Source organism: Dermochelys coriacea, chromosome 1 (genome assembly GCF_009764565.3).
Source record: "Dermochelys coriacea isolate rDerCor1 chromosome 1, rDerCor1.pri.v4, whole genome shotgun sequence".
In the NCBI taxonomy this organism is placed as follows: domain Eukaryota; kingdom Metazoa; phylum Chordata; order Testudines; family Dermochelyidae; genus Dermochelys; species Dermochelys coriacea.
Window position 1 is genome coordinate 131,983,156 of NC_050068.2, and position 27,358 is coordinate 132,010,513.

The 27,358-nt window shown below is 41.1% G+C and overlaps 1 protein-coding gene across 4 annotated transcripts in view; it reads left to right on the plus strand.

Annotated features, from left to right (window-relative positions):
• SHROOM2 (shroom family member 2) overlaps window positions 1–27,358 on the plus strand; it is a 182,669-nt gene that overhangs the window by 87,716 nt on the left and 67,595 nt on the right. The gene's annotated exons all lie outside the window — the stretch shown is intronic.

The window sequence follows — 27,358 nt, forward strand, 5'->3', positions numbered from 1 at the left end:
GCAAGAACTATTGGAACTAATGTGAGGCTAGCGCTGTTGCCACTGCAGGCCTCTCCAAAGGGGGCAAGGCCATGGCCCAAAAGCCTTCCTCCACCCCTGTCAGCAGTGCTGGCTGGGCACAGAGGGAGTGGATACTGAAACTTCTCATGTGCTCCCTAAAAACCATGACACTGAACCAGCACAAGGCTATTCTTTGAGGGCACAGTAAGTAGCACCGTCTGTTTCTAGACCCCCCCAAAAGGAACTTTGACAAGTACAGTAACCAGATTCTTAACATCAGGAGTAGTGACCATACCACACCTGTAGACAAGATCCCTGAAGAGCTTGGTTGTGTTAATTTTTTTATTTATTGTAGGTATCATTATGGAAATATGCTAGTCTCTCCAAAGATAAGGCTGAAAGAAACCTCCTATTATAAGCCATGGGGGAGATTTTCAAAATCAATCTCATTGCCTTTTATGCAAAAAGAAAAGGAGTACTTGTGGCGCCTTAGAGACTAACAAATTTATTAGAGCATAAGCTTTTGTGAGCTACAGCTGTAGTCTCTAAGGTGCCACAAGTACTCCTTTTCTTTTTGCGAATACAAACTAACACGGCTGCTACTCTGAAATTGCCTTTTATGTCTCCTCATCCCACCTTATTCCTTTATAGCTTAAGGTCATTTCTTTGTAGCTTCGTACACATTGCTTCTGATCTCACTGGCACTGCTGAGGTGGTAATATGTGCAGGGTCACCATCACCACAAGCCACCTCCTTTACTGGGACACTGGCTCCAGGAGAATATTTTAAATGTGGAAGAAGGTGTGTGGGAAAATATAGGGTTCTTGTGATTCTCAAACCAAAGTTTCAGAGTAGCAGCCATGTTAGTCTGTATTCGCAAAAAAGAAAAGGAGTACTTGTGGCACCTTAGAGACTAACAAATTTATTTGAGCATAAGCTTTCCAAAGAGAAATCCTGGATAGTCCCAGGGGCTTTTGGAGCCAGTCGGCATTGCTGCATAATTAGCCAGAGGACATATTCTTCAGTGAAACAAGGACGTGAGCACACATCCTTCACAGAACTACCAACATAAGGAGTCCAGGCTTTCTGATGGCACGATAGAGTATTATTTCTAGGTCACTGGCCCAGTTTAACCTGTTCATTTAGAAAACAGTAAGAGGAAGGAATGTGGCACTTAAATTTTTTAACAATATGGTGAAAACTCATTGCAAATGTGCACGTTCGAGATAGGCTTTCACAGAATAGCTTCAAAAGTCGCAGTTTAAATTGGTGATCTAATAATTCTTCTCCAGAACAGCCCTCCAGCCACTCTTCAGACTCCTCTGTCAAGTGCAGCAAGCCCTGTTCATGAGGAATTATTCAGCAGAATCGTGGGTCTGACTAATCAAAATCCCTGCTTGCCTCTTAGTGTAGTGCAGTAATAAGACTTCCTTCTGAATCTAATTATATCCACCAAGCTTGCACAGAGGCACAGATTACCACAGGAGGAGGGTAGTCTTTCTTTAGAAGGCTGCAGGGGTTTTATTCTCTTAGGCTAGAGTGTGGCACATCGTTGCCAGAGGACAAAATTAAGTTTTGCATCACCATAATATGGTCACATCATAATCCACGGAAGTAAGTTGTCAACTCATGTATTTTGACAGTCTGTGGATTTTTAAATAGATTGTTCAAAAATTAAGCACCAAGCTTAAATATAACACTGCACCCCTCCAGAACTAGCTCTTTGGAATAGTCCATTGACAAGGTAGTCCCAAAGCCAAGGGCATTGATTAGCACAGATGTTACTGGAGGCCATGTTAGATCTTTAATCAAAGGCATATGTTTTCACCTACGCTCCTGTAGACTGGGAGACATGATAGCTTGGTTCTGATAGAGGGTATGTACCTGTACTTGTGAAACCTGTGCCTGCAGAGAGGCTCTTCTGCCAGTTCGTAAGAGATTAAGAAGCAGGGATGCTGGATTAATTGTAGAACCTTTTAGTGCAGTGACACGTGGTTGTTATAAATTATATGTGTGACTGTTCTCAAGGATGCATTTTGTGGTCTTACTGTATGTTATTAATGTGTCTATAAAAGAAAAGTGATGTAGGGCTTTCGTTAGTGACCAGGGCTTTTTGGTTCAAATATTGTTATGTTTGATAATACAATTAGCCAAATGAAATCAACAGGTGAAGGAAAAATGTAGGATTCAGAAACTGAGGGAGGCTGTTTTCTCACAGCTTGCCAATATGCTTCCCATCTGTCACTCTGATCTGACCTTAGTTTATGTGCTACTGATACAACACTTGCTGTTTGGTAAGGGAGTGTGTTGGGTTGGTTTGCAGTTGATAATTTGTGAAGAACTCTGCTGTTAGCTTTCCAGGATCTCAGCTAGTCTCTCAGTCCAATGTGCAAATGCGAATATTCTAACCAGTCCTCGGGGCAAATTGTGTAGGAGAGTTAGTATGTTTGTAAAATTTAAAGTGTTAAATCCTGGAAATGATTCACTCTCCAGATTTTCTCGATCCAGCGTCAAAAAGGAAGAGGTTTCTTTGCTGTTAATTATTCACCGACATGTACCACAGGGAACTAGCATGTTGCTGCTGATTGTAGTGCTGCCAAACTAGTTTCAACCAGAAATGAATTTTTTTTAAAAAGGGGTTTTTTAAAGGACAAAACTAAAAAAGAGGATTGGTGCCTTTAAAAATAACATTATATGCTGTGGAGGATGGACTTGAAAAAAACATGTGGATATCCTTTTTAATATCTATTTTAAATGCAATTTTTTGGGGGGCAGAGGTCTTATGTTTGACAGTATTGTGTCTCTTCTAACCACCTTCATCATCATCTCCTCCTCCTTTCCTAGAACATGTGCTGGGGTGGGATGGCAAACAGTGATTCCGGATAGGAATCTGTTTTTGTATCTGCTGACTGGTGACCAGAGAAAGCAGACAGCCTATTAGCAGAATCCTTAATCTAGTAGGGTTAGTGGTGCTTACATCTGATAGGAGCTGAGATGAGTTTGTCTCAGTTGGAAATTGCTTCTTACATATACATGTGACTTAGTCAATTCCTATGAGTTACTATTATTTATATAAGCAATATGCAGAATAAGGGCCTGATCCAAAGCACATTGAATCTTTCCACTGACTCCAGTTGGCGGGCCATAAAAGATTATCTGTGTCCTTATAGTCTGATTAATCCACAGCTTTCTGTTTAGGTGAAGTTGTGGTGTTTTTACTGCCCCAGCATTCAGGACTGCAATTCCTGTACATTTAAATCCCATGTCTTTATTTTGGTAGTCTAATAAATGGTGCATCCCTTACTGGGCTAAGCTCATAATTGTCTGTATGGCTTATAGACTGCCTAAGTGGGAAGCTGGCTAATGCCATGGTCTGTACCATACTTAAAGTATATCTGAAGCCTGAAATTACTACCTGTGTAATAAGATAGTACAGTATACAGTGCAAACAGCTGAAATAAATTGAGAGGAGGTCAACTGTATTAAATTTTCCAGGTAGAAAAGTAGTGGTTTAGTTGCATTCTATTATCTTTTATTTTGCATATTGCTTATATAAATGGACACTTCTGTTTGTAACCCATAGACGTTACCTGTAGATCTTAAGGAATCTACGTACCTAGTGACTTTTATTGTATAAGACTACTTGCAAATGCTTTTCTTGGTGATTCATAACATTTGTCAGTAAGATGGAGTGCTTAGAATAAAAAACAGTTAAACTAGTCACTCACTTGGAGAATGCTGTTAAACACTATTGCTCTTTTTAAAAGCCACTCCTTCTGAGCATGTTATTTATCAAACCATACTAGTCAGAACTGATTTCCTTATTCCGTCGGTCACTTTGGCCAACCTAGCACTGGAAAATGACTTGGAGAAATTTGAAGTGAGAGAGAAATCAGAAATTACCTGATGTCATTTTCACAAATATTTCAACTTCAGTTCATTAGATTTATTTTGCCGGATTGAAAGAATCGTAAGACTGATTGTGACTGGTGAACTGGGACAGCTACAACACAGATGCCAGAGAGAGTGTATTGTATTTGGGAGACTACACGGTGTTATTTAAATAAATTTGTCTTCATTCTTATTTGGAAGGTTCAGATGTATTTTGCACTGAAACGTCAATGAACCCAATTTTCAAAGTGCTTGATTAAATTCCCTAATTAGGAATTCCCATATTTGGAAGTCTATCTTTAATTACTCGGTTTCTGAAAATTGGGCCTGTAAAAGGCTGGAAGCAATGGTCAGATTAAGCAAATACTGGCCAGAAAATAATACCAGCACCTCTCTCATGTCATTAATTTCTGCAGAATTTATGTTGTTTTTCTTTTGTTTTGTTTTTAAGTTTCCAGCCACTATGGTGTTGTGGATGTTTTAATTCGAATAGGGTTGTGGCTATCTTAAGATCCAGGAATGCTGTCAGTGCAACCAATTCAAGGGAACCGGTTAGAGTACAGTTGTCTCAAACTTGTATGCAATATGATTGCAATTAGTAACGTGGATGGGATCTTAACTATATTCTCTAGACAGGCTAGTGGACACTGCTGACTCAGTTGTCTTTGTATTGTAGTTGTCTGTCTGCCGAATTAGTAAGGTTCCAAACATGAGACCTGTGAACTAATCCCATTAACGTTCATGAAATAGTGAGTCTGTATCCTAATGTTAGTTAAATAGGGACATTATTTCATTATTGAACATTTCAGAAAAGATATCTTGTTGTTCTGGGACTATAAGAAGTTTGGAATTGTGGGTGAAACTTTACTGAACTTTACCATTTTTCCTCCTAATTTAAATCCTTTCATCCAATACTTCTTGTTTCTTTAGTGAGATGGTGGTTTTGCAATGTGTATATGAATGAAACACAGCTGCATACATAGACAGACATTATGTCATTGGTAGGAATCGAACCTAAGGCCCTCCAGGTCTTACACCACAGGTCTGCTTTCAGAAATGAGTCAAACAGATGCATAAGTAGAAAATAAATTATACTGTGCAGTCCTCAGAAGCTGATTGGTTGGGTAGGCGTGCATACACGCGCATGCCTGCATGCACACACACAGTAGCTGTGCCTATCTAACTGAAACTTGCAAGCTAAAATTTAGGGGAATTGCAGGTACCATGGAAGTTACGCAGTCAAACTTTACTTTCTTATGGCTTTAGCTTTCAACTGCTTGAAGTTCCTTGCCAAAGTTTTATGCCAGTTCTGTAGTGTGCCCAAGGCTTTGGATTCAATGTCAGTGTTTTAAGATGATGTGGATACTACCAGGGCCGGCTCTAAGATTTTTGCCGCCCCAAGCAAAAAAATGTTTGGCCACCCCTGCTTTTTTTTCGTGCCCCCTGGCTCCGCCCCAACTCCGCCCCTTCCCAATCCCTTCCCCAAATCCCCAGCCCTGCCTCCTTCCCCAGGCGTGCTGCATTCCCCCCCGCTTCCTGCAGCTCCCCTCCCCACAATCCCCCCCACCCTAGCTCACCTCCGTTCCCCCTACTCCACTGAATACGCCGCCACTCCGCTTCTCCCCCTTCCCTCTCAGGCGAGGGAGAGGCAGCGTGTTCAGGGGAGCAGGCGGAGCAGAGGTGAGCGAGGATGGGGGAGAGCGCAGGAAGTAACTGGGGGGGTAAAGGAACCGCTCCCCGCCCCAGCCTACCTCCGCTCTACAACCCCTGCCTCCCCCGAGCACGCTGCCGCTCGGCTTCTCCCTCCCTCCCAGGCTTGTCATGCGAAACAGCTGTTTCACGCGTGGCAAGCCTGGGAGGGAGCGGGGAGAAGCGGAGTGGCAGCGGCACGCTCAGGGGAACAGGCGGGGGTACATTTCTAGGGGCGGCATGGCCGGCGCCGGAATAGCGCCCCCAGAAATGTGGCGCCCAAGCACCTGCTTGTTTTGCTGGTGCCTAGAGCCGGCCCTGGATACTATAGTAACACAGATCCATTATGTTTTTTTTCCTCTGAAGAGAATAGCTTCCCTGCCTACATATGCAGTTTCATAGATAATGGCCCTGAAGCCATCCTTCAACAGGGACCAGGGCTCTGCTATAAATACTGCTATATGTGTATATATGGACCATAAAAAACCCAAGCATTTTGTTTTTCACCATTTAGCAATCCCCAAATGACTTACCTTCCATTTAGTCTCACACACACATAATTTTTTTGTTATTCATCATTTTCTCTGTTATTCATCTTAATAATAAATCAGGCAGGGAAGAAGAAATCTGCCCTTTTAAAAGCAGTTAGAAAAGGAGTGTATACTTTATACTCCTCAAAAGCTCATTTCTCCTCATATCACTGGTATCCTGCTTCCCTAATTACATAATCGCACTTCTATGGCATAGAAGTTGTAGTAGCAAGATAGTCGGAGACATAGGCCCTTGTATTAGAGGCCTGGTATGAGACCTGAGGCCTGGGCTAAAGTAGTAGTTAAAGCTTTACTGATATAAAGCAAAGACAAGCTGTGAGCAAGAGGCAGGACCTGCTCACAGAATTTGGCAAGAACAGGGCTGACATTGCACAAATACACATTCCTAAGAAGTGCTAAGCACAGAGTACTCTCTCAAACACACCCCAATATTAAGTGGTACCAGAACCCCCCAGTATCAAGGACTGTACAAAAACATTCCCCAAGGATAACAGGAACATACGGACCCTCTCCTAAAAGATAAGGTCAGGATGACAGTACATAATAAAGATGTTTTGATGGAACCAACATGTACAAGGTGATGGATGATAACTAGCCATGTCAGGGGTCATAACTAACTATATTAGGGGGTAGTACGTAACTTGTTTGCATTGGGGTAAAAAGATGTATTTCAGATGGAGTTTCTCTGTCTAGCTTAGGAAGGAACCAAAAGTCCCCCCATTCACTGAACTGGCCCATTGTTATGGGCATACGTGTATTTGTGGACCGGTAAAGTTTGTGGGATTCTAGTACTGTCCTTTGTTGCATTAAACCTGACCTGGTGCCCTCATACTTGATGGATCTTGTGGTCATTGGGCGGTTCGCTCGAGGTCTGCTGTGCCAGCTGTCTGCACAGCAGATGGGGCAGCACACAGAAAGAACACAGCTACGCAGGCGAACATCTAACCACATTGGTGACCCTCAACCACTGATCTGGTAAGTAAGCAATCTGTCCTCTGTAGGAATCGCAGTCTAACATGACAGAAAGTCACGAGCTAGGGAACTCCCTTATCCCCTCCCTGCAAATCCCCAGAGTTTCAGGAAATTTGAACCCTCTGGATTGCCAGCAAGGATGCCCCATATGAATTTAAAAAAGAAGATGGAAACATGGACTGGGATATGTAAAGCAATGGCAAAAACTGAAGCTTTAAAAAAAAAATTTGCTTAATCTGACCATTGCTTCCAGTCTTTCACAGGCCCAATTTTCAGAAACTGACTGATTAACTTTTGCCAAGAATTTATGGTGGGATATGCAGAAAAGGCAGGTCCCATGTGTGAGGTGCTTAAAAGACTGCAGTGGACCTGGACAGAAGAAGCAGCTAGTGCCTGAGAAAGCTTGAAAATGGGGTTAATGGAAGTTCCTACTTTAGCCGCCCCAACGAGTTCCCCTTCGTGTTGTATTCTAGTGTTAAAAATTTCTGTATTGTTAATCTGATCACTCAGGATACTGGTGCTGGGGAAAGACCTGTTGTGTACTATATCAGGGTGTTAACAGCTCCAGAAAGTAAACTGGAAATTTGTGTGCAAACTGCTCTTGCTGTTTACTGGACACTACAGAAAGCCCAGGCAATTATTGGAGCAAATAAAGTAATTGTTAAAAGCCATCATGCTCTGGGAAATGTACGGAATGAGACAAATTTATCAAAAGGGCATGTGAGAGTGAATAAGGCTATACAGTTGATCTTTGCTCTCATGACAGAGACTATTAAATTGGTCACCCTGAAAGAACCTGAAATATCTGTACGGGGCCTGACCGTAAATGATCAGAAACATATTTGTAAGCCCCACGAGGAATCTAAAGTGCACTCTGTCTTTAAGGCAACTACAATCGAACAAGTAATTGGGAAAACAGTTTGGTTCAATGCATCCGATGAAGTGAGCTGTAGCTCACGAAAGCTTATGCTCAAATAAATGTGTTAGTCTCTAAGGTGCCACAAGTACTCCTTTTCTTTTTGCGAATACAGACTAACACGGCTGCTACTCTGAAACCTGTGGTTTGTAGATGGTAGTTCATATTATAAAGAAGGAAAGCGAGTTACAGGATTTGCAGGCATGTGCCTAACTGGAGGCAAATACTTAAATCCTTTCCATACAAGCTAGAGAAGGAAGGAACACAGTCCGCAGAAGTGTCAGCAATTGTAGAAGCATTGGAGAGAATGAAAAACGAACAAACTGAAATAATTATTGAAACTGATTTGGACTATGTTTATAAAGGTACCACCATTTATCTTTCATGGTTGAAAACTATGACTTTTACAAAAAGAAAAGGAGTACTTGTGCACCTTAAAGACTAACAAATTTATTTGAGTATAAACTTTTGTGAGCTACAGCTCACTTCATTGGATGCATTCAGTGGAAAATACAGTGGGGAGATTTATATACATAGAGAACATGAAACAATGGGTGTTACCATACACACTGTAACCAGTGTGATCATTTAAGGTGAGCTATTACCAGTAGGAGAGCGGTGGGGGGGAACCTTTTGTAGTGATAATCAAGGTGGGCCATTTCCAGCAGTTGACAAGAACATCTGAGGAACAGTGGGGCGGGGGGGGGGGACATGGGGAAATAGTTTTACTTTGTGTAATGACACATCCACTCCCAGTCTTTATTCAAGCCTAAGTTAATTGTATCCAGTTTGCAAATTAATTCCAATTCAGCAGTCTCTCGTTGGAGTCTGTTTTTTGAAGTTTTTTTGTTGAAGTATTGCCACTTTTAGGTCTGTAATTGAGTGATCAGAGTGATTGAAGTGTTCTCCAACTGGTTTTTGAATGTTATAATTCTTTATTTATTTATTCTTTTACGTAGAGACTGTCCAGTTTGACCAATGTACATGGCAGAAGGGCATTGCTGGCACATGATGGCATATATCATATTGGTAGATGTGTAGGTGAACGAGCCTCTGATAGTGTGGCTGATGTGATTAGGCCCTATGATGGTGTCCCCTGAATAGATATGTAGACACAGTTGGCAACGGGCTTTGTTGCAAGGATAGGTTCCTGGGTTAGTGGTTCTGTTGTGTGATTGCTGGTGAGTATTTGCTTCAGGTTGGGGGGTTGTCTGTAAGCAAGGACTGGCCTGTCTCCCAAGATCTGTGAGAGTAATGGGTCGTCCTTCAGGGGAGGTTGTAGATCCTTGATGATGCGTTGGAGAGGTTTTAGTTGGGGGCTGAAGGTGATGGCTAGTGGCGTTCTGTTATTTTCTTTGTTGGGCCTGTCCTGTAGTAGGTGACTTCTGGGTACTCTTCTGGCTCTATCAGTCTGTTTCTTCACTTCAGCAGGTGGGTATTGTAGTTGTAAGAATGTTTGATAGAGATCTTGTAGGTGTTTGTCTTTGTCTGAGGGGTTGGAGCAGAAGTCACCTACTACAGGACAGGACAGGCCCAACAAAGAAAATAACAGAACACACTAGCCATCACCTTCAGCCCCCAACTAAAACCTCCCCAATGCATCATCAAGGATCTACTCCAGGACCACACACTACCATGCTTTCTTATGCAATGATTGCTACTGGCCTGGCGTGGTAAAGTGTCCTACCATGGAGGACGCAATAAGGCTTCCCTCCCCAGAAACCTTTTGCAAAGGCTGTGGGAGTACCTCCAGGACAGCTTCATTGAGATGTCCCTGAAAGATTTCTGTCCCATCCCCAGACACATTAACAGACTTTTCCAGTAGCTTTTCCAGTGGCCGCGAATGCATCCCAAGTCTTCAGGGCAAAGTAATCATTAACCACACTTGCTTTTAAACCGTGTATTATATTTACAAAGGTACACTCACCAGAGCTGCCTTCTCCACCTTCAAGGTCCGGGAACCCAGGTTGGGAGGGTATTGGATCCATGGTGATAAACAGTTTCTGATTGTCGGGGAGAACGGTTTCTCTGCTTGCCTGGTGTGTGCGATCCTCAACCTCCCGCTCCTCCTCATCTTCCTCGTCCCCAAAATCCTCATCCCTGTTGCGTGAGATTCCCCTATTGCAGGAGTCCACGTACAGGGGTGGGGCAGCGGTAGGGGCACCCCTTAGAATTGCATGCAGGTCTGGGACTCTGACCCCAAGTGGGCATTTGCCTCTTGGGTTTTTTGGTAGGCTTGCCTAAGCTCCTTAAGTTTCATGTGGCACTGTTGTGGGTCCCTGTCCTTCATGCCCTTGGAGATTTTTTTTCAAATATTTTGGCATTTCGTCTTTTAGAATGGAGTTCTCATAGCACGGATTTGTCTCCCCATACAGCCATCAGATCCAGTACCTCCCGTTCAGTCCATGCTGGAGCTCTTTTGCGATTCTGGGACTGCACAGTCACCTGTGCTACACTGGCCAAACAGGAAATGAAATTCAAAAGTTCGCGAGGCTTTTTCTGTCTACCTGGCCAGTGCATCCGAGTCTAGAGTGCTGTCCAGAGCGGTCACAATGGAGTACTGTGGGATTGCTCCCAGAGGCGAATACTGTCGAATTGCGTCCACACTAACCCAAATTCAACCCAGCGATGTTGATTTTAGCGCTAATCCCCTCGTCGGGGAGAAGTACAGAAATCGATTTTAAGAGCCCATTAAGTCAACAAAAATGGCTTCATTGTGTGGATGGGTGCAGGGTTAAATCGATCTAACGCAGCTAAATTCAACCTAAACTCGTAGTGTAGCCCAGGGCTCACATAGTTAGTTACCACCCCTTGATGTGGCTAGTTATCACCTATCACCTTGTACATATTGGTTCAATCAAAACATCTTTATTACGTACTGTCATCCTGACCATATCTTTTAGGAGGGAGTCAGTGTGTTCCTGTTATCCTTGGGGAATGTTTTTGTACAGTCCTTGATATTGGGATGTTCTGGTACCACTTAATATTGGGATGTGTTTGTGTGAGTACTCTGTGCCTAGCACTTCTTAGGAATGTGTATTTGTGCAATATCAGTCCTGTTCTTGCCAAATTCTGTGAGCAGGTCCTGCCTCTTGCTCACAGTATGTCTTTGCTTTATATCAGTAAAACTTTGACTACTACTTTAGCCCAGGCCTCAGATCAGACCTCTAATACAAGGGCTTCTGTCTCAGGCTCTCTTCCTACTACAGAAACACAGAAAACAATCTGGAGAAAACAGTGAACAGGTGGTTGCTGCAAGAGTTGAGCCTAACAGAAAGCTGGACTGGACAGGTGGGCAGAAAAACTGGGACTTTGAGCAGGAAGGATCATAATGTACAGCTGAAATTGTTTAAATCAGTTTATTCCCAGTGAAGGGCTTCTTTTTTTCCTTTGTTTTTTCAGACATTACTCTATTGATGAGAGACTGTGAACTTAGCAAAAAGAAGCAAGGAAACACTGTTGGAAAGAGTTGCGAGTTGTATTTATTTATTTGTAGCATTTGCATTTTGAAACCAATAAATCTCTTACTTTCAAAGCATTCTCATTCTGGCTGAAAGCTTGTAAAATCATTCTCAGTCCTCTGTGGGCCCGCATAACACCTCTCCCCTCCCACAACATACAACATGTGACTCAAATCGGTTTGCTGTGTGACATGAAGAACAAAACTGACAAATCACTAAGCTGCCCACCTGCTGAGGTGTCTTGTTACAAAATAAATCTATCCTGATGAGGCCATCGCTGTGTTGGTATTGAAGGCACATGGGAGACTACTGCAGGATGACGAGAGAAACTCCAAAGCATCTAAGTACTGTGGGTGAAATAGCTAATAACTAATACAGTCAAATGAACAGTTGCTAGAAGATGAAGTCCTTTGACTGTAAGTACCATTCTCTCATTGTGCATGACTTTAAGGAGATGATGACTGTAGATCTCAAATATTCTTCACTGATGCAGCTCAATCAATACACCTCGTATATCCATGATGTTATCTTAGCACACACCTACTTACCAATGGGCTGCACTGAAATCCCCTTCACAGCAGAATTACAGCCTTGACTTTGTGAGAGGGCAATTGCTTTACTTTAAAGAAAAAAAGCCGATTTAGTCTGAGAAATGCATATTCTTCATAGAGGCACTGTTTTTTATGACTGGAAATAGCATCAGAATAGCCATTTCACTGAACCTAGATCAGTGGTTCTCAAACTCTTTTTTTCACTGACCACTTGAAAATTGCGGAGGGTCTCGGCGGACCACTTAATGATCTTTCCAAATGTTGTTTGTGCTGTTGGTTAACTATTGTAAAGCGCTTTGGATAAAAGTGCTATATAAAAAACCCAACTTAATAATAATTTTTTTTGTTCTACAAATAAAAGCACAACAACTCATATTTTAATATCCATTGTCTTACCTTTCTAATGCGATGTATGTGCCCTGTCTCCCCCACCGCAGCAGCCCCCGAGCTGGGGCTGGGAAGAAGCGGGGGGGTCTCTCCCCGGCAGCCGCAGCCCTGGAATTGGGGAAAGTCGCCTCTTCTCTTGCCACCGCAGCCCTGCACGTCCCAAATTCCGCCCCCCTTCTCATGCCACCTACCCCCAATTCCCCCCAAGGCCACCACCTTCCCTTACATGTGCATCTTCTCCAGGGTCCAGGCACTTCATTAGTGCAGCCACACCTGCACGGCTCCACTACTTAGGTAGATGGCTCTTCATTCTGTCATGTGCGGCCACCAGGCATGCACCTTAGAGGAACTATCCGCGGAGTACAGTTTGAGAACCTCTGACCTAGATGATTTTTGCTGAGTTTTCAAATAGACAGGAAACGGCAAAGTATATGCACCATGGCGAAAGCATGTAGGAGCTTAGGACAATGGAGTCCTGGTCTATGACCAGAGTTCCTAGGCACTACTCTAATACAAATAATGTGTTGTTCATACTCAAACATACTATATTGCGTGTCAGGTAAGCTAGTGTGCACACAACATATACCAAATCACAAACACACAATCACAAAAGCCAGGATATGAAAAGTTAGCAATCTAAAAATCCTCTACTTCTCCTCCAGCATATACGGACTGATATCCCACCCACCCCATAGAGCATAGCACACACATCACACACTTCACTTTGCCCCATGGGGATGCCAGACATACTAAATGCATAGATTTAGAAGCCAGAGGGACCATTATGATCCTCCAATCTGACCTCTCATGCGCCTTATCTCCCATCATGATGACCTAGTTTGACCTTCAGCTTCCCCCTGTCCAAACTACATCTCCCTCCCAGGAGAGCAGATATTGCAAATTTGAATATATAAAGGGCCTGACACAGCAGTAGTTCCTTCCATGAAGAGCAGAATCATTGTGGAAGAGCCCAGGTGCTGGCTAAGGAGGAAGAAGGAAAAAACAGAGCTTGGGAGAAGGTTCTGAAGCCAGTGACTTGGGGAGAGGAGAGGGAAGGAGCTGGAGAGCTCTTAGAAAGGGGGCAGAAAGTGCGTGTGTTGGTGGGGGAGGGGAGATGAAGGGCTAAATGGAGGATTGGTGTAAAGGAGAGCTCTTTAGGTTCCTTGTCTTTGGCTGCTGAGGAAGGGAGGAGCTGTTTGGAAGTGTGGCTGGAGAGAGGAAGGCTCCTGTGGTTAGGCTAAGGGAGGTGCCAGAGGCAGGGGAGAGATGCTGTGGACTTCTCAGGCCGAGAAAGAGGTGGAGATGAATGGAGGGCTGCTGACAAGGATGAACTGGGGTTAGAAAAAGATGGAGCTGGGAGCCTCTTGAAGACAGAAAGGTATGAATGTTGGGAGCAGAGGTGGAAGCTGTACGGCGGGAGGAGATAAGGGCTTCAGGTATCAGAGCACTGTTGCTGCAAGGCCGAGAGCAACACATCTCTGGGTTGTTGCCAGCTGACAGGGTGGGTAATCATAGGGTATAGCAAAGGTCGTACCTCCCATTGCCTTTTCAGAGCAACAGATGCGATGCCACCAGCATCCGTTTTGTGCAGGTGGGAGGTTGGAGACTCTGCCACCGGAGAAGTGCAATAGCATCTGTACTCTGCAACTGATGTTGGGACCCCATCAAGACCAGGCTGGAGAAGGAGGCCTAGTTCCTCAGACCCAGGGAGCCAATCTAATGTTGTTTGTTCCACTTCTATAGTAGAGACCACTTTGACACATGCACAGAGTCCCTCCTCACACAACTGACTCATTTTAACCAATAGAATTGCAGCATTAACTGCAGAAGAAGCATGGTGATTGGTTGGTGTCGCTGTCACAAAGACCTGAACTATTGAACAGGCTCTGTCTAAAACTATAAAATTATAGACAAGAATTAACAACTTTGCTTAGCATCTAATTTCCTCAAATATAAATTATTCCAAATGTTTGCAATGACTTTTAATTATTTGGGAAGTTTGAAAGGTCAGTAGCAAGCCACTAGTGTTAGCTAGAGTTACTCACAAAAATGAAAGACTCAAAATGTGTTTTCTTAATCCTTTAAAAGGGCCATTTAAAATGTATTTGATCTCATAAAATGCCTAGCAAATTTACTTTAATATGTTCAAGTATTGTTCATACAAAATAGACATTCAGTCCCTGTTTTGAGTGAAAAACTGAAACCCAACCTTAGTTGTGAAGATGCTAACGAGCAGCTCCATAATAATAAATTGAATGTCTAAAATACCTTCCATCTGAGTGTTTCAGAATAGTTTACAATTAGTTAATTTAGCATAAAAATACTCCTGTGTTGTAGGTAAGTAGCATAGCTGTCTGAAAAAAGGTAAAGATTTTCAGAAACATATTTGCAAAAAATTGCTCTATATTTTTACCATAAATAATAAAAAATTGAAATTTGAAATGTTTTGATGAATTCTAGTAAGAGTAATATTGCCTCTGGAAAGATGATTCTCATTGGAATCCCACCCCCAGATTTTGTTATTATAGATGCTTGAATAGGGTCTGCTATAATTAGGTTACAAAACTATTTCAGGTTTCAGAGTAGCAGCTGTGTTAGTCTGTATTTGCAAAAAGAAAAGGAGGACTTGTGGCACCTTAGAAACTACCAAATTTATTTGAGCATAAGCTTTCATGAGCTACAGCTCACTTCATCGGATGCAGCTTATGCTCAAATAAATTTCTTTTTGCGAAAACCATTTAATTTATTCTCTTTCTTCAGACGGTCATAACTTTCCCAAACCTTTTGTCTTTTGAGATGAAATTGTCTCTGCTTGGTCTCTGCTGAAGGCTTGTGGTGGTATTTGGATATTTTGGGGGTGGTGAAAGTAAGAGGATTAGATATTCTCATGGTGAGTACTATGGAAAAATGTAAAACAGAGAGGAAATCCCTTTCCTCTGTTCTTAAATTTGGTGAGGTTGAAAAAAGTAACTTTTCAATTTTAAAAGGTAAGTTTTTATCAACCAAGTGTTAGTACAATATTACAGTTATGAGATCAAACTCTCAGAACTCAGGAGAATCCCAGAAATTAGAGTTGTTCTGACAACATTATTTCTGTTCTTTGCTCTACTTTGCCTTGTTAAATATGAACAAATTATTTTTTTCCTATTCATGTGTATGCCATAAAATGTACAGACTGCACAATATTATCAGGTTAATATCAGTTAGCCTTAACTTCAGGAATTTACTAACTTTTGAGTCTTTTATCTCCCCCTTACCAGTGCACTAAAACTAATTTTTTTTGTTTAATTATAATAGAAGGCTTTTATAGGGGAGTTTTGGTTTTCCTTGCTGTTGCTTTCTCCTGAAACTCCCAGCTGTCTCTTTCCAGCTGCTACAGTTAGCTTCTGTTTTGTCTCTGGTGTGTATGTACGCACACATGCTCCTTGGAGCTCTGGTTTTTTGCCTTTGGTTAATCTATCTGTGACTAGACAAGTGGGTGTAGACAGCAAGGCTCAGCAGTCTGAGTCTGAAAGTAGTTTTCTTCTGGAGCCAAGGCCTTACAGTCTGGAGCAGAAGATGGAAGCTTCCAAAAAGAAGTGCCAGTTCACTGAACCACTGCCCAATTCCACCCCGTCAAAAAGTGAAGGTGCAGTCCCCACACCAACGAATTTAAAATCTAAAGCCCCAGACACTCCCCCGTGCTTGCACAGAGTCCCTTTAAAGTCCAGGAGGGTTCACACCCACACAGAGCCAATGACAAGAAAAGGCATAAGTTTAATGTCTGTATTAAAAATAATAATTTACAAAATTCCTTTTCGAAGAAGGATTTAAAGGACATGTGAGTGGAGGCATAATAGATAGGATCAAGAAGGGAGAGGTAGACCTAGATAGCCACCCTGAAAAAAGTCATATAGGTTGGCATGAAAAAAGGACTCTCAGGCCTTGTCTACACTTGCGGTGGCAAGTGAGTTATGTGGAGCTACGTGCAGCAGGGAAAGGTAGGCTGTGTCCTCCGTGGGGTATGTAGCTTCATGTGGCAGTGAAAGGATCTGTCAGGGCTGAGACACCAAGGTACTACATTGCAGAAATAGCAGTGTAAATGTAGGAGGCAGTGCTTGGGCAGGTAGAGAGCCATGTAGGATATATATCCTAGGGCTCCGGCATGTCTCTATTCGCCTAAGTGGTGCTTCGCCGTCCACTCTGGTATTTGTACTTTTGCATACAGTGTGGGCTGAGTGAAGAGAGCAGTTAGGGACGCTCTCTTCAGAAGGAGACAAGAACAGGTTGTATGGGTTACACTGTAGAGACTTGAAAGGGAGAACAGAGAGCTTACATTTTATTTGTGATGCTGAAGAAACAGTGAAGAGATTGTATGGTGAGAGATGGTTTTCAAAACTGTGCTGAGCCAATTGTAGGAGAGGCACAGTAATGATGGGAAGACCAGACACAGGTGGTTGCAGTAGCTGAGGTACAAAACTAGAAAAAGGTTTTTATGGTGGGAATGGAGAGCAGGGCGCATATTTGGGATATATTGGGGAGGAGAAAGCAGCAACATATGTGATGGGTGGAGTTATGAGTAGGACTGGTTGAAACATCCCTATTAATTTCAGTGAAATGTTATGAAGGAAGAGAAATGTTTGTTCCCTTCAAAATGTATTGTGAAAATTGTTGATGAGAAAATTCAAAATGAAACTAAAAAGCCCTCTTTCACAATGAAAACGTTCACTGTAGTTTTAGGAGGTGTGGGGTTTTTTTTAATGTCTTTGTTTCAAACCCTTCCCTCTTTTACTATTTTTTCATTAGAAAAGGGCGAGGAGAAGTAAAAAAGGGAGAGAATTTTTATCTTCCGCCACACATGTACTTTCTTTTTCTTTTAATACTTCTTTTACTCTTTTTTTCCACAGGAGGCAGGAGTAGGAGAGGGCTAACAAAACACTGAAAATAAAAAAAATATATATTTTTTAGATTGTCAAAACAAAAATAAAACAAAAGCTTTGTTTCACCATTTTTCAATTTTTGATCACATTAAATATTTTACACAAAAATGTTGGATTTGGTTAAAAAGCCATCTTTAGTCAAAAGCTTTTTGTGTTTTATGAAAAAAAAATTAACCAGTTCTAGTTGTTTGCCTCTGGGACAGGGATGAGGGTGAGGCTGTTTAAGCAAATGAAGAGTGGGGAAAGAGCAGTTTTGGAGGAAAGTTGGAGGACAGCTCTGTTCTCCAAGGCTATGTTCCTTGTCAATAAATACATCTCTTCTTCCCAGGAAAACCAAAGCTAAAAGTCCCCTCTCTGAGGTCGAGTGCGGGAATAAGTGAGTTGTAATTATTTACTATAGCTTTATTCGTGCACTTGTAATTGTATTATATGGGTTCAGAGGTTGATGAACTGCAAATGTTTGTAAGGATACTATTTTGGGGGCAGGGGGCCATAAACAGGCTTATAAAACATTCCAGCAGAGAACGTGTTTGCCAGGATGGTAATTTTTGACAAATAAGTATATTTTGAGAGGAGAGAGAACCCATCTGTCTGTATGAAATTATTTGTTGGAATTTACAAAGGGATAGGAAATGCAGTGTTCTTTTTTCTATCATCCTAAATTTATGAAATCTTATGTCTGCTTCATGAAATTAAAATAGTTGGTTATATTTAGGTACTCTCAACATGTATAGTGGCCCTAATTCAGGAAAGCACATAAACACATGATTAAGTCTGTCTCTGTTTGGGACAACACTTAAACCTCTTTAAGCATATACTTAATTCCAATTGACTTCAGTACTTAAAATAGGGCTATACTCCACTTTACAATTTGTAGCTTTCCTTGTGTACCCTTAGTGCACCCACTAGTGCAGTTACAACCGGTGGCTGGCCATCAGTTGTTGAAATCAAGGATGCAATCATGATGCAGACAAGAGATAGCTCAGTGGTTTGAGCATTGGCCTGCTAAACCCAGGATTGTGAGTTCAATCCCTGAGGGGGCCACTTAGGGATGTGTGGCAAAAATTGGGAATTGGTCCTGCTTTGAGCAGGGGGTTGGACCTCCTAAGGGTCCCTTCCAACCCTGAGATTCTATGACATATATAAGGTTTAAGATAGTCCATCATGCATAGGAAGGACCTTCTGCAGAACTGCAACAAATTCCGAGCTGTGACAAGAATTTTAAAAGAGCTGGTTGAGGAGCTTGCTGGACTATTGATGTTGATTTTCAATAACATCAGAGAAGTTCCAGAAGACTGGAAGAAAGTTAATGTTGTGCCAATATTTAAAAACAGTAAACAGGATGACCTGGGTAATTATAGGCCTGTTAGTCTGATATTGATCTTAGGCAAGATAGTGGAGCAGCTGATGTGGGATTCAATTAATAAAGCTTAACAGGAGGATAATTAATGCCAATCAAATTGGATTTATGGAAAATAGATACTGCCAAACTAACTTGATGTCTTTTTTATGAGATTACAAGATTGGTTGATAAAGGTAATAATGTTGGTGTAATATACTTAGACTTCTGTAAGGTGTTAACTTGGTACCACACAACATTTTGATTAAAAAAACTAGAAAGATATAAATTAACACAGCACACATTAAGTGGATTAAAAGTTGGGTAACTGATAGGTCTCAAACAGTAATTGTAAATGTGGAATCATGATGGAGCAGGTGTGTTTCTAGTGGGGTCCTGCAGGGATTAGTTCTTGGCCTAAGACTATTTCACATTTTTATCAGTGACCTGTACGAAAACATAAAATCATCGCTGTTAAAGTTTGTAGATGACACAGAAGTTGGGGGAGTAGTAAATAATGAAGAAAATAGGTCACTAATACAGAACAATCTGGATAACTTGGTAAACTGGGTTTAAGCAAACAATATGCATTTTAATATGGCTAAATGTAATTTTATACATCTAGGAACAAAGACTGTAGGCCTTACTTATTTACAGGATGGAGAACTCTATCCTGGGAAGCAATGACTTTGAAAAAGATTTGGGAGTGCGGGAGTGGATAATTAGCAGAACATGAGCTCCCAGTGCAATGCTGTGGCGAAAAAGGCTAGTGCAATCCTTGGATGCATAAACCGGGGAATCTCGAGTAAGAGTAGAAAGGTTATTTTACCTCAGGATTTGGTACTGGTGTGACCATTGCTGGAATACTTTGTCCAGTTCTGATGTACATTGTTTAAGAAGGATGTTGATAAATTGGAGAGAGTTCAGAGAAGAGCCACAAGAATGATCAAATGATTAGAAAACATGTCTCACAGTGATAGACTCAAGTAGCTTAATCTATTTAGTTAAGAAATAGAAGGTTAATGGGTGATTTGATTAGAGTCTGTAAATACCTATTTGAGGAACAAATATTTAATAATAGGCTCTTCAATCAGATAGAGAAAAAGCATAAACTGGAAGTTGGAGCTAGACAAATTCAGTCTGGAAATAAGGCATACATTTTTGCAACAGTTTGCCAAGGGTGGTGCTGGATTCTCCATCACTAGCAATTTTTAAATAAAGAATGGATGCTTTTCCAAAAGATATGCTATAGGAATTATTTTGGGGAAGTTCGATGGGCTGTGTTATTACAGTAGGTCAGATTAGATTATCACAATAGTCCCCTTTTGGCCTTGGAATCTGTGAATCTCATTTTAAAATTGAAGTAGCACAGGGACAGAATGATGCAGAGGGCCTCAGCAAGACAGTACTGGATGGACACTAGGAGCCCACACTCTGATTTAACTAACTTCAGTAGTTTCTGACACTTCAAATATAGCAGCTCTCCTGTTATATGTGAAAGGAATTGACACACACAACTTCCAGAATTCTTGAATAGTTCCTGACACTCTAAACTCAGTGGTTTTCAAATTTGAGGTTCAAAATTTTCTGCAGAACCTAAGCTTATTTAAATATGTTTCTAGCCATTCTCCTTGCAAAGATAAATCTAATTACTACAGCTATTTTAATTCAGAAACTTACTGAATATATAACGGTGGTGGGCAACTGCGGCCACTGGGAGATGCGTGAGGCCGTGCCTGCAGATGGTCAACGTCTGCAAAATGTCTCATCGCCAGCAATCAGATTACCCTGATGGGCCGCAGGTTGCCCACCCCGATATATAACATTGAAGAATGTGCAGTTCTTTATGGCCTGAAACCAGTGCTGATTGAATCCAGTTGAAGTCTTTTTTTCATGTACTTAAAATGGCACTGGATCAGGCCTGATAATTTTAAATAGCAATGTGTACATGATGCTTACTAATATATCTATCTGACCATAGACATCTATATTATATATTATATTAACATTCATATGTAGTGAATGCCAACACCTGTGCTGGCCATATATGGCATAATGAACTTTTATTTAAACAATAAATTGTTATTTATTATGGATTTTCATGAGGGAAGTGTGGTGAAATGGGGCATATAGAATTCCGAGATGTGGTCATGTGAGGGAAAAGGAGATCTGTTTAGGGTGGCAGATAGAATGAGTGACCTGGTATTGATGGCATGAATGGGAGGAAAAAGGTTAAAAGTCTGCATTAGAAATACACATTGAGCAGGGGCAGTTTGGAATAGGGCTGTACAATATTAAACAGTTAGCCGGTAAGCATTAGTCTTACCATTAACCCACCCGAACCATTAATCACCAGCCTCAGGCCAGCTGGACAGCCCCAGGCCGACTGGAGAAGTCCTAGCCTTGCCACCCGGCCGGAGCAGCCCCAGCCCTTACCCCTCTCCCTTTAATCAGTTAACCGGTTAAACAATATAATTTTAATAGTTTAAACCGTTAACTTTTTAATCGATATTTACATTCCTAGTTTGGAAAGGTAAAGAATATCACTATTGGTTATATTTTGCAGATGGATAATAGCAATCAGTCAAATTCTTCCTGTATAAGAATTGTGTTTTCTCTCTTTGATTGTTCATGATGTAATTCCATTGTGCTGGCTTTACTGGAACTGTCACACTGCTAGAATGGCAAATAATGTGACCCTTTGAGAGCACACACTTTAGAATATGTTACTGGTGTCTAAAAGCCAGTAGAGGGAGGAATTTCACTTCAAAAGCTGCTGGAGATCTCTGCCTTGTAAAAAAAAAAAATTGAAAAGAGGGATTATTAAGAATTATGAAAAGTGATAATAATAATAATAAAGAAATTAAGAATCATGAAAAGTTATATAATAGTATTAATGTCCTCTAATTATTTCCTTGTATGTACTTGTAGATGGTTACAATGACAGCTTTTCTGTAGTCTGTGTGTATTTAGTACTTTAAACTTCTCCTATGTCAAGTTTCTCATTCCTTTTTCTGAGGTGATTAAACTGGTTCTCTTGGGTTTTGGGGTGGGGGTTTGTTTTGTTTTTGTTTTTAATTTCAAATTTTCTTTTATAATACTGTGCGGTTCCCCCACACACACACTCCATGAGTTCTTGAAAATGTCTGAACCATTTTTCCATAGACTTTTCTTAACAAACAAACACAAAAATAAATCACTTTATGGACTGACAACAAACCTGACAAATTTCAGCCAAAATAATTAAAGTTTGGGAACATTATAAGCAGCGGAAGAAGACCTTTTAGAATGCAAATGCTTGTGCAGCCTTAGCTAAAGATATCATTATGCACAATTATACATAAGTTTTCGTGAGCTACAGCTCACTTCATCGGATGCATTTGGTGGAAAATACAGTGGGGAGACTTATATACACACACAGAGAACATGAAACAATGGGTTTATCATACACACTGTAAGGAGAGTGATCACTTAAGATGAGCCATCACCAGCAGCAGGGGGGGAAAGGAGGAAAACCTTTCATGGTGACAAGCAAGGTAGGCCATTTCCAGCAGTTAAAAAGAACATCTGAGGAACAGTGGGGGGTGGGATGGGGGGGGGGAGAAATAACATGGGGAAATAGTTTTACTTTGTGTAATGACTCATCCATTCCCAGTCTCTATTCAAGCCTAAGTTAATTGTATCCAGTTTGCAAATTAATTCCAATTCAGCAGTCTCTCGTTGGAGTCTGTTTTTGAAATTTTTTTGTTGAAGGATAGCCACCTTCATAGGATAGGATGGTGTTTTTAGGAAGATCACCAATGGCTTGTAGTTTCCTCAGGAAGTCAGTGGTGTCTTGAAGATAGCTGGGAGTGCTGGTAACGTAGGGCCTGAGGAGGGAGTCTACATAGCCAGACAATCCTGCTGTCAGGGTGCCAATACCTGAGATGATGGGGCATCCAGGATTTCCAGGTTTATGGATCTTGGGTAGCAGATAGAATACCCCAGGTCGGGGTTCTAGGGGTGTGTCTGTGCGGATTTGTTCTTGTGCTTTTTCAGGGAATTTCTTGAGCAAATGCTGTAGTTTCTTTTGGTAACTCTCAGTGGGACCAGAGGGTAGTCACCATCCTAGCCACTATGGATGTAGAAGCCCTCTACACCAATATTCCAGACAAAGATGGACTACAAGCCATCGGGAACAGTATCCCCGATAATGTCACGGCGAACCTGGTGGCTGAACTTTGTGACTTTGTCCTCACCCTTAACTATTTCACATTTGGGGACAATGTATACCTTCAATTCAGCGGCACTGCGATGGGTACCCGCATGGCCCCACAGTATGCCAACATTTTTATGGCTGACTTAGAACAACGCTTCCTCAGCTCTTGTCCCCTAATGCCCCTACTCTACTTGCGCTACATTGATGACATCTTCATCATCTGGACCCATGGAAAAGAAGCCCTTGAGGAATTCCACCAGGATTTCAACAATTTCCATCCCACCATCAACCTCAGCCTGGACCAGTCCACACAAGAGATCCACTTCCTGGACACTACGGTGCTAATACGCGATGGTCACATAAACACCACCCTATATCGGAAACCTACTGACCGCTATTCTTACCTACATGCCTCTTGCTTTCATCCAGATCATACCACACGATCCATTGTCTACAGCTAAGCTCTACGATATAACCGCATTTGCTCCAATCCCTGAGACAGAGACAAACACCTACAAGATCTCTATCATGCATTCTTACAACTACAATACCCACCTGCTGAAGTGAAGAAACAGATTGACAGAGCCAGAAGAGTACCCAGAAGTCACCTACTACAGGACGGGCCCAACAAAGAAAATAACAGAACGCCACTAGCCATCACCTTCAACCCCCAACTAAAACCTCTCCAACGCATCATCAAGGATCTACAGCTTATCCTGAAGGATGACCCATTACTCTCACAGATCTTGGGAGACAGGCCAGTCCTTGCTTATAGACAGCCCCCCCAACCTAAAGCAAATAATCACCAGCAACCACACAACAGAACCACTAACCCAGGAACCTATCCTTGCAACAAAGCCCATTGCCAACTGTGTCCACATATCTATTCAGGGGACACCATCATAGGGCCTAATCACATCAGCCACACTATTAGAAGCTCGTTCACCTGTGCATCTACCAATGTGATATGTGCCAGCAATGCCCTTCTGCCATGTACATTGGTCAAACTGGACAGTCTCTACGTAAAAGAATAAATGGACACAAATCAGACGTCAAGAATTATAACATTCAAAAACCAGTTGGAGAACACTTCAGTCTCTCCGGTCACTTGATTACAGACCTGAGAGTGGCTATCCTTCAACAAAAAAATTTCAAAAACAGACTCCAATGAGAAACTGCTGAATTGGAATTAATTTGCAAACTGGATATAATTAACTTAGGCTTGAATAGAGACTGGGAATGGATGAATTATTACACAAAGTAAAACTATTTCCCCATGGTATTTCTCCCCCCCCACCTCACCCCCCACTGTTCCTCAGATGTTCTTTTTAACTGCTGGAAATGGCCTACCTTGCTTGTCACCATGAAAGGTTTTCCTCCTCCTCCCCCCCCCCCGCTGCTGGTGAAGGCTCATCTTAAGTGATCACTCTCCTTACAGTGTATATGATAAAACCCATTGTTTCATGTTCTCTCTGTGTGTATATAAATCTCCCCACTGTATTTTCCACCAAATGCATCTGATGAAGTGAGCTGTAGCTCACGAAAGCTTATGCTCAAATAATTTTTTTAGTCTCTAAGGTGCCACAAGTCCTCCTTTTCTTTCTGCGAATACAGACTAACACAGCTGCTACTCTGAAACCTGTTACAATTATACGGGAATTCCATCTCTTTCTAAAATAAAAATAAATACATAAATTAAAAACTAGAGTGTAACTTGGCAGAGAATACAAGATGTTCCCAACTTTCCTTCCCTACTCCATCCACTTCACTACTTCTATGTGAAATCTCCTTTTGAGTGGTAGGATTTTTAAGTTAAAACCGCATAGTAACTGAGTACTCTATCAGACTTCCAGTTCATAAACTTATTCCTGTGCTAGGTCAAAGCTGTGCTGACTTAGTATAGCCAATGTGAGTATATCAGCGCCAGCACTGGAGAAAGGAAACAGTTTGACTGGAGATCTGAACAGTAACCAAATGATTAACTTGAAAAACTCGTCTTTCATTGCGTGACTGACATTTTTAGAAACACTGCATAGTCTGTTTTATATAATTGATTCTTTTTTTAAACTGACGGATTTGCAGCTTCACTTGAATATTAAGCCTAGTAAGCATGAGTCAGCAGACAGACATTAGTTCCTTTGTTGGTTCTCACAAGAAGTAGAATAAGGTATTAACAGAAAAATAAATCCTGGTAGTGGCCTTTTAGTTTGGCATAATTAAATAGTGTGATACATACAGGAATTTCTTACAGTATCCTTAAAATACCTTATTGTATTACATTTGTGTGTTATTGCGGGCTGGGATTGTATGTAACTTCTATAGTGAGGCGATATGACAGATTTCAGATCTGGAAATTCAAAAAACTGTGTTGAAAACATGCCAGACAAGTATGGACTTTTGGGACAATAAGTGGACTTCTTGGAAAATCCCTAGGAAGTGTTTAATGCACATTCTTCAACTCTGGTTATGCAAAAACCTAGCCTTTTGAAGCTTAGCCCTGAGGAGATGGTCATTGCTTGCTGATTACCTGTTACAGATCACAAAGATCAAAGCCCCAAGCACTATAAAAAACTGCTGATCTGCCCAGTCTTGTTTCTGGATCTAAAACAGATGAAGTGTGGGGAAAACCCATTTGTGGATTTTGAAGGACTAAAACCTAATAGAACCCTAGATTGGAGTTGGGGTGACTTATGGTAAGCTTTTTAGTATGTATGTAGCTTCTTTTATTGTTTAAATATGTTTTTTCTGTAATACCTTTACCCTGAGAATAAATGTGCTTGCTTAAAAGGAGTTGTATGGTAATTTATAACTAAGTTTGGAAGGATTAGATTTTTATTGGTGTATGTTGATGTAACCATACAAACACAAACTGAAGAAAAGATATTTCCATCAATAATAATAGAAATGTAGAGAGAGGCAAAGTAAGAAAAATGCTGCTTGAGAACATATTAGAGTTTGATTTAAGGATATTTATTTTGTATATTTTGCCATGTGAGGTTGACAAGCTGTCTTTTAATGGTTATAAAGCTTTAATTTTTTGACTCTCAACATCTACTGTCAATAATAATTATTGTCTAATCCAACCTGTTGTCTGACCCCCCCACGCCCATAATTTTGCACATGTGTGAAAACTAAAATAATAAAAAATTGGAAAAAAATGCTTAAAAAGAAGCATTGATATTATCAGTTGACAAAATCAATCAAATTCTGCCAAGCCTATTTATAATTGTGGACAATACACTGAGAGAAAGCAAAGCACATGTTCTGGCCTTTCTAGGCAGTCTGGTTTGCTGGGCATACCACAGTGTAAGGCAGAGAGCAGTGCACGCTTAAAATCCCCAGTCAGGAGGCAATGAGAGAGTGGTGATGGGTGGAAGCTGGAAGCCTAAAGTGGGTGCCTTTGGTGGACCACAAAGATGCAGTTGCCCTGAAGTTGTGCCAGCTAGTACTAAATTTTTACTTTGTTTGGGACTCTAAATGTGAAAAGGTGTCTTGCTGAATTTACAACTTGGTATTCTGTGGAAGTGAGCAAAGGGACAGAACTTAGTTTGGAATAACTTTTTTCAAAAATGACAGGTTTCAGAGTAGCAGCCATGTTAGTCTGTATTCGCAAAAAGAAAAGGAGTACTTGTGGCACCTTAGAGTAACAGATTTAGCTTATGCTCAGATAAATTTGTTAGTCTCTAAGGTGCCACAAGTACTCCTTTTCTTTTTTCAAAAAGTTTTTTTGTTTTGTTTTCCCTATTCCCCTTTTAATTGAATGTCACCTGACTTTATTTAGAATATATCCAAACTGTAGGGCACTACTTTGGATCTTATTGATAATAGTACTTTACAGTGGTGTAATGCCATTGTTTTTTTGCATTTCTCTTGATTAGTTCTGGTCAGATCTGACTCAACCCTCTCAATTTTAATGGACACACTAATACAACATGTAAATCTAAACAAGAACAAATTTAAATCATCTAAACTCTAAATTGGGAAGTTTAGCCTGAATTCAGACTAATCTGAAATTACAGTTTGAATTCAGTAGCCAGATATTGTGCAGATTTTTACTGGTGATGTTTACAAATAAACCCGCTGGCCCAATTTAGCTAATAATTTTGGTTCTTGGTCTAGGGAATATCTGTTTCTACTGGTATCAGATTTTCAGCAGTAGTGTTTTCTTGGCAACTATCTGAACACTAGTTCTGAATTTCTAAACTCAAAGAGATTTTGAGGTTCAAGATGTCGCCATTCTAATGTCTATGACCATATTACAATTACCGTGGTATTGAAAAGGCAGATTCTACTCTGAAAGTAGAGTGGAAGAGTTTATTTAAGTGCAATTCTGTTTTACCCATATGTAATTTGAGACTTCCTTCTAATGAAGTAAAAATGTTCATAGTTCATGGAGAAAAGACTACCCCCTCCCCCAATGTAACATGATTTTTCTCTTCCAGTAGTCCTTATAGAAAGCAACAGCTTTCTTTTTAAAATGCTGC